General features: G+C 31.6%; 1 protein-coding gene across 4 annotated transcripts in view; it reads right to left on the reverse strand.

The window, feature by feature from the left end:
• LOC110030396 (eukaryotic translation initiation factor 2A) overlaps positions 1 to 1,052 on the reverse strand; it is a 121,835-nt gene extending 120,783 nt beyond the window's left edge. For 2 of the 4 annotated variants that reach the window (XM_020733087.1, XM_020733090.1), the window contains exons 1-2: positions 744 to 1,052; positions 552 to 636 (exon numbers count right to left, since the gene is read on the reverse strand). The gene's annotated coding sequence lies outside the window, so the exon portion shown is untranslated. Of the gene's footprint in view, positions 1 to 551; positions 699 to 743 lie in introns of all 4 variants that reach the window. The other 2 variants (XM_020733088.1, XM_020733089.1) reach the window with 2 other exon arrangements.
• Between the last annotated feature and the right edge of the window lie 7,343 nt (positions 1,053 to 8,395).

Consider the following 8,395-nt stretch of genomic DNA (forward strand, 5'->3'; position numbering starts at 1 on the left):
ATATAACTTTAAAATATGTTTACTTTCTCACATTAACAAATATTGACACCATAACAATACTTCCACAGATATTATACCGGGATTTAAGCAATGAGTTGTCACTCTTTTTTTTAAGAAGATACTCTAAGAAAAAAAAGATTCGAAACACTAGTTTAAATGCCTTCCTCTACAGAGATTATACAAAAAACAGTAGCAAAAGCTCTAGAAATCTTCAAACACTTGAACATCTCTTATGTACTTCAGGTCAGCAAAAGATTCAGCATTCAAACCAAGATGTATACAGTATAATTATAGGTGTTGGTAGAGGTTGGAAAAATGACAAATCAGTTAAAGAAATATCCAAACTTTAAAGTTAAAAATTGGGTTTTTTTTCTGACTTGAACAAAACAAAACATTAATCTAAGAGAAAAAAAAAATTAGCTGATGCTGTAGTAGGATCCCTCTCAATTACCAGTTTGACACTTCATAGTAATTGAAATAAAGAAGAAAATTATGAAGAAACAGTAAATCAGATGAAGAAACAATTTGACTGATAGGAATCATCAGCGAACCTTTCTAATAGATATATATTAAGTTGGAAGCTGCAGCAGCCGTCGATGCCGAACTTTCTTTATCCTCTTATCACGATCCCCTTTCCTTGCATAAATCACAAGCACGACAACGTTGCAGGCGAACACAAAACACTCGAGAAAACCGGGCTAGAGATCAAGAGGAAATGGCAAAAATGAAAAGTTAGGGCTTACTCAAGTTAAGGCCATAAAGTTCTCAGAGCAAGGAGCTCTCTGGCACCGGATTTAGACCAGGAATTAACCTGGATTTAGGCTAAATCTTGCCAGTCGGTCAGTTTGGATAAAATAAAACCGTGACTTTGATAAATCCGGATTTCACAGATTTCGGCCGTAAATTCCGGATTCTCTGAATCTTGCTGTTGAGACAATGGCGCGAACAGGCCTACCTGGATGGGAGTTTCGGTAGTCTCCGAGGGTTCAGTCACGAAGGCTATGGTTTTGGCGGAAACCGGGAGAGACAGAGGGACATAGGGGAGGGTTTCGGTTATGTGTGGCTAAAAAAATTATTAAAGTGAAATTCTCCTTGTGCAATAAGGGCAATAATCCCAAAATAATTTTAAAATAATTTCTATGATTTTATTTTAATAATCCGAAAATAACACCGCAGAGTATATTTTTGGGTTATTTTGGAATTATTGAATTGAAACTCATATATTCCACTTCAATAATCGCGAAATAACTCATAAATAACCCTGAAATAACATTTGTAGTGTTATTAGGGATTATTGAAGTAGAACCGCGAATGTAATTTCGGATTATTGAATTGGAATATAAATATTTCTCTTCAATAACCCTGAAATAACATCCACGGTTTCACTTCAATAACCCTAAAATAACATTCGCGATGCAGCACACTTGGGGGCACATTATTGGAGTCTGCACAAATAGCTACGTCCAGAGTTCGAACAAAAAATTTTTTTGTGACGGAGAGGGTTAGTAGTGTAGGTGAGGTTTTTGGATTGTGGTAATAATTCAACTTTATCTAAGTTAAATCTTATTAATTTAATTGATTATAAAACAATAATTAATTAATGGGTTATCAGATTAATTATACCTAGATTGATAAAAATATATACATAAAAATTTCAATTATTTAATAAAAGAGGGTTTACATGCACATTAGTGAAAACTTCTACTATTATGTATTTAACACCTAAAAACTTAATATTACGTCTGTACCACGCTAAAATTTGTTGTTAAATGTGTATCCCACTCCCTCATTGTTCTCGACAATGTTCGCTCTATCCCTCGTTAAACCTCACGGAAAGTTAGAAAAAGCTTCCAAAGGCTTCATCTAGATGGAATCCTCTGACAAGATTCATCCGACACCACAAGTTTTTTATAAAGACTCGTCTTTAGATCTGTTCAAACAAATTTGAACTAATATAAAATCAACATAGACTTAAATGACTAAAGGTTAGTAGGGTTTGACTTCTCATATGAGAACAAAAGCATACTTAACCTAAATAGGAAACAATTTGGGCTAAAGTACCAACCAAGCTAATTGAAATGACATAAAATTCATCCTAAAAGACATTAAATTTATTCTTGCACAAAAAAAAATTCAACTTGGTTAGAGATTATATTTTGGAGGAGGCAACCCATGATAATTAGCAAAATATATTCCAGTCATTTGTGACTAATCAACTTGCAAACCCCAACGACCTTAGGACGACGGAACCATAGGATCTTGACCGGGTCATCCCAAATAATAAAGATAAAATGACAAAAAAATAATCAAATAATAAGTCTTAAGCAAAATAAAATTTTCAACCATTTAAATTCAAAAAAGACATTAAAACTTAAATGAAACCTTAATGAACAAAGATCACCTAACACAACTTGAACCTCAGATGCCCAAATCTATGAAGATTTCTTGGACAACACAATTTGTGTTTGCTAACAAGAATCTTATGGTCAGAGCAAGTTTGACAACCTCTTAGACTAAAAAAACCAGGATACCCGATGACCCTGGGGTGATGGAGTCAAGCACATCTTGATCGGGTTATCCAAAATTTAAATAATTATCAAACAAACTAAATTAATGAACAAAAACGTAAATTTCTACTAACTTTGTTTTGCAGGGTTGCTGATGACGAAAGGCGATGATACCCTAGATTTACTATACATGTTATTAGAGTATGTTAACTCTGTTTTGCAGGGACCATTCAAGACCCGAAGCAAAAAGATGAACTTCAACTAAACCATTAATAACAAAATAAAAAACTTTACGATAGGACTTTGACATTCTTTTCCTTGACAATGATGCTTGAACTTTGTGAGAACAAATTTTAATCTCAATTGAGAGTTTTTTTTAATAGTATTGACTACTTAAGATGCAATTAACTATGGGGACATGTCCTTATGAAAGGATGTGAACCTTAAAACAGGTACATCAACCTAAATTCTCTAGTTGTTAGCTTTCATTAGGTTTCTTCCGAAGTGGTGTCTTCAAAGCATACTAAAGTGATCTCACTTTAGGTTTATTTTTTGAAGCAATCAATGTGAAAATTTACCTTATACAAGCTTCCCTTACATTTCTTTTGTTTGTTCTCATTATTGCCTACCCCAACCCTCTGATTTCTCACCTCTTTGTTCACCTACGTGATCTGAGATGGATAAGTATTCGGGCAAGAGGGCAACATAACAAAAAACAAACTAGTGACTCGTTAACGACAAGAATGACGTCAACAACCGACAAAATGAAAATCGACGATACGTGATGAGCGGCACCAGCTTTCTCGTTTAAATTTGTTCATTAATAATTTTGAAAATATTTCTTAGAGAGGATTTAATGTTCTGAGTATCGCAAGTAATTTGCGCATACAATTATATTAATTAATTGTTTCTAATTTCCTCTCTCTTTTATGTTGTTGATTCAGCTTTGTCTTAAACCCTAAACCCTAAACCCAATTTGAATGCAAATTACAACTAAATAACCATATGTAAGAATTTCATACCATATTATTTTGGTATTGGGATCCCTTAAGGTCTCTTTAACCTTTTCATCAAATAGCTTTAGAAGTCATTCTATAATTTTTTTTTTCAATTTGCTTAACATCTTTGAATATCACTTTTCAACTTTGAAATACATCTTTGTACTACCTAAAATGAGTTAACATAGGACATCAAAAATTTTGTAAGAAAGTCTTATGTTTTTTATCATTATCCAAAACATTTATTGTAAAATGATTGACAATGAAAATGATTAAATTATATACTGTCGATATTCAAACGTTATAAATCTTTTAATTTACTTTTATTGAGCATGTATTGTTCTTAATAAACGATGTGATAATCTTCCCACAATTTCTTAAGGATTCTAGTAAAGTTGTTTGATTACAATAATAAACTCTTTAACAACTTATGCTTCAATATTGATATTACAAAATGCAATAGTTTCAATGTTCTCAATTTTGTTATATGTGAAATCATAGAAGAGTAAATAGTCTAGATATTACCTCCTTTTTCATATGTCTTCCTTTTATTAATCATAACTATTTTTTTTTTCCTTTAATATATTCCTTAGTAAACCATCTTATAAAACAACTAGAGAGTTTTTCAATTCAAGTTATGGTAACCAAAGTGTTAAAATAAATATTTAAAATTTCAATTATTTATTCTTTTATGATAATGTTATTATGAGAAATTATTCCATACGGATACCGCATGCAGAGATACACCACATGGGTGTCCGATCTCCACCGTTGATCACCACAATCAATTTTTTTTTTTTTAAAAAAAAGTTGAAAGTGGGACCCACTGAAATACATCTTTACGATGATCGACGGTGAAGATCGGACACCGCATGCATCCGTATGGAATAATTTTTCTGTTATTATACCACTATGGATTTTTTATTGCTCAGTTGGAGTTATTCCTATATTATCTTTTCTACATTTACTTTTCATTTAATAATTCATTTAAAACTAAATTTATTTATGATGACAAGATGTAACATTAAATATTTATCCTTTTATATAATATTTACTATTTTAATTGGTGATTCTTGTATTGAAGGATTTGATTCACTAATTGAAGTATTTGGTGGAATTGAAAGTCTAAGGGTACTTATTGTTCTTCTTGGATTAGTTTGTATTTTAACCTTCCTTCAAAATTTTGAATTACTTTATTAATTTTTTTATTTACCATAAGTCTTGGACTTGAAAGGGAGATAGATTTTGTAGTGTTTCTTGTGTTAAATAAATTTTGTTAATGTTAGGACCAAAAAATAAATTATGATTTTAAAATAAAATATAAATTAAAACTATTATTTTCGTACCAGAAAAAAACAAAAACATAACCATGAAATCGAATTTGTAGTTATTTCGAATAAATTAATATCAAATAGAGATAAGCTAAAATTTGGAAATTTATTAAAATATATTGATTTATGATATAGACTAGTTTCAAATACTTCCACGAGGAATTGATCACATTTTGGGCATCCAAAGTCTCTATTACAAATAAGAATTGATGTGTTTATCCCATTAAGAATAAGGAGTATAGAAGTGATTTTTATTAAACCAGCATATATAAATTTGTAACCTTGTGTGTGTGTGTGTATTGTCCTAGGTGCTATGAGCTATGGGTGTGTAGGCATTTTCAATCGATATGACTTAGAATGTTGGTAGAGCAGTCTCCTTGAAGATCGTAAGTCCCCTCTGGTGACGGGTTCGAATACCCCTCGGTCAGTTTGCCGAAATTGAGGGTGGTGCTCGTGTGTGTGCGTGTGCGTGTGCGTGTGCGTGTGCGTGTGTGTGTATATCTATATATATATATATATATATACACACACATATAAGGATATATATATATATATACACACACATATAAGGATATATATATATCTTCATCTCTATATATGTGTGTGTATATAGATATATCCATATATGTGTGTGTATATATATGTATGTATGTATGTATATATATATGTATGTATGTATGTATGTATAAATATGTATATATATGTATGTATGTTAAAATAGATTGTTTGTCCTATCTATAGATATTTTCTCTTTAAAATAAAAAATTCCAATTTTATATGTTAATGCATTTCTATTTGGGAATAAAAAACTGATTTAAATCTTCTTCATTTAGTAGATGCTCAACTAATTCAATATTTTTTTTTATTATTCATTAATATTAAAAATATCAAAATAAAATAGTTAGACTTCGGATTAGTAACCAAGACATGGTGAAGAACTCATTAGAACCAGCTCCACATGAAGAATATTTTGGTATTTACAAGTTGGTTAATGGCTTCCAAGAAGTATCAAAAAATTCTTGAGAAGGATACTTAATTTAAGAGAGATTGCTCTAAGAATGGAACCAAATATATGTTTGAAAAGATGCTGATCATGTGAAGTGGTTCTAAGAAACACACATTTCTAAATTATTCAAGTGCTTTGTGGTGAGTAAGATGCTACAAAATCTACAAGGATGCATCTATTGATTGAAAAGGCATTTGGATGTAACTAAAATCCTAAAAGAGCACATACTCCACTACACATAAGCAATAAAAAAAAGAAAGAATTATAAATTATACTACATGTGTTGATATGCCATTAGAAGTTATATCCATGGACTTTCTACAAGGGTTGTCATTGATTGATTATAATCTTAGTTATTATTTTGTTGAGATGGGTGACTTTTCAATTAGATTATCCTCATGGTGTGTTAAGCAACATATCATGGGAGAAAATTAACATGCCTCTTCAAAAAGAAAAAAAAAACAAACAAAAAAAGAAGTTCGGTTGAAGTTTTTCTTTTTGAGCTCAATCATCTTGAATAAGACACATTCTTCCTTAGCTTTCAATGGAGAGCATTCTAAGCCATGATGGATGCAACACTAAGAAGAAGCACCGCCTTCCATGGATAATTTGATAGTCAAATCGGTGAACATGATTGTGGTGTATAGACTACAAATATTCAACACAAAATTTCTAATGACTTCATATGAAAATTGTCGCATGTCTAGCTCACATTGAGGGCAATTAGTATTGTAAAAATTGAGATTCATTGAATATGTGCCTTATGTATCTGTCTCAAAGTCTAGTTGACCAGAAATTTTTGGGCCACCAAGAGTTAAAAAGAAAACTTTAGCCATCCTAATGATTTCTAAGGAAAGATTCAAAAAATTCACTTTGAGATAGAAACGTCATGGGCAACTTCATAAGAGTTAACATGATTAGCATCGAGAAGTTTGATGAAGGCCTAGGATAATGCCTATCTTAACCTATTGGACTAAACTAAGTATTTCCTCAAATGGTGAATGTGAAAATTTTGAAGCAATCAAACATCCAATGTTAGAAAATGATCAAAAAGCACTCCTACTGATTCCTACCTCCTCTCAATGACTCACTACAAGGTTGAAAAGATTAGCTAAAGGACTAACTTTTGAAGAAAAAATAACCATTTATTGAAGCTTTAATGTGCTATACATAATCAAAAAAGAGGGGGAAATGTCTAAGATAGAGTTGTACTCATGAGAGAAGCAAAAATGTTCCCTCTTTTCCAACTTGATTTATAGAAGTAAATCTCCTCTAAAGAAAGGGTGTGCAGGGTCAAAAGATCAAGTGACTCAATCATGTAGGTACTACTTAAGGTAACAAGGATGCTATGAAAAGACACTTAAGCAGATCTATGATTTTGCCAATAGTTTCCTGAGCTAGGAGCATTATTATTGAGAGAATTCCATGAAAATATAAACAACCTAGAAGGAGGCTTGGGGCAATCCCTTAGAGCCACATGCAAAGTATTTAAAAGTTGATAATCCAAGAGATGCAATGCTCACAAAGGCCAAATTCTAGATATCAAGAGAAAGCTTCCAAAATATGTTTGAGAGATAAGCCAACTTTGAAACAAAAAATGTTATTGATCGTGCAATAGTGATGATAGCTCAACAACGCCAATTATAGGCATCATACCATAATATTTTCTTCTTTAAAGTCATGATAAAAAATGCACAACATAGATTGTGGGTGATATCATATTAAATGTAGCCTATGTTATGACCATAATGCCTTGTTTTGTTAGTATAGGAAAGAGTACAACAACTAGTCAGTACAGAGTTCTCTTCGAGTTTAATAAGAATATTGCTACAACTTAAAATTTAGAACTCTAAGTGATAGTGAAGTGAGTAGCTAAAGAGAGTGAGAGAGAATTTGAGGAAGATCATATTCCACCTTAAATGATTGCTTAAATTTCTTCGTTAATGGACTTGTTTTTTTAGTTTCTTGCTCTACAAAACTCCACAATACACATAGGGTCACTCTATGCTCCGTTCTTAATGCAAGGGATCATGGATCAACTGAGGCATATGGTCGACTTCTCCATTCATTACAAATTTATGAATCTTAGAGATCTTCCCTATTCTACAACTAGGGCCGTCAAAATGACTCGTTGTTCGCGAACAGCTCGTGTTGGAATCTTAGAGATCTTCTCTATTCTACAACTAGGGCCGTCAAAATGGCTCGTTGTTTGCGAACAACTCGTATTCGACTCGTTAAGAAGCTCGTGTTCGACTCGTTCACTAAGTTAATAAGCCGAACACGAACAACACAAACCAAGATTTGTTCGTTTGTGTTCGGCTCGTTTTGACTCGAAATACTACTAATCAATTATATATATACAGAGAGAGAGAAGAATAGTATTTTTAAAAAACTTAATTGTCTAAATGGCTACAAAAATTTATAATCATTTAAAATAATTAATTAAGAAAATATAATAAAAAATACTAATTTACATTCAATTGATATTTTAATATAAATAATAATTTTTAAATTTTGTCTCAATACTTAACATCTTATGACTATGTGATTAGG

Source organism: Phalaenopsis equestris, unplaced genomic scaffold (assembly GCF_001263595.1).
Source record: "Phalaenopsis equestris unplaced genomic scaffold, ASM126359v1 Scaffold000715, whole genome shotgun sequence".
NCBI lineage: Eukaryota > Viridiplantae > Streptophyta > Magnoliopsida > Asparagales > Orchidaceae > Phalaenopsis > Phalaenopsis equestris.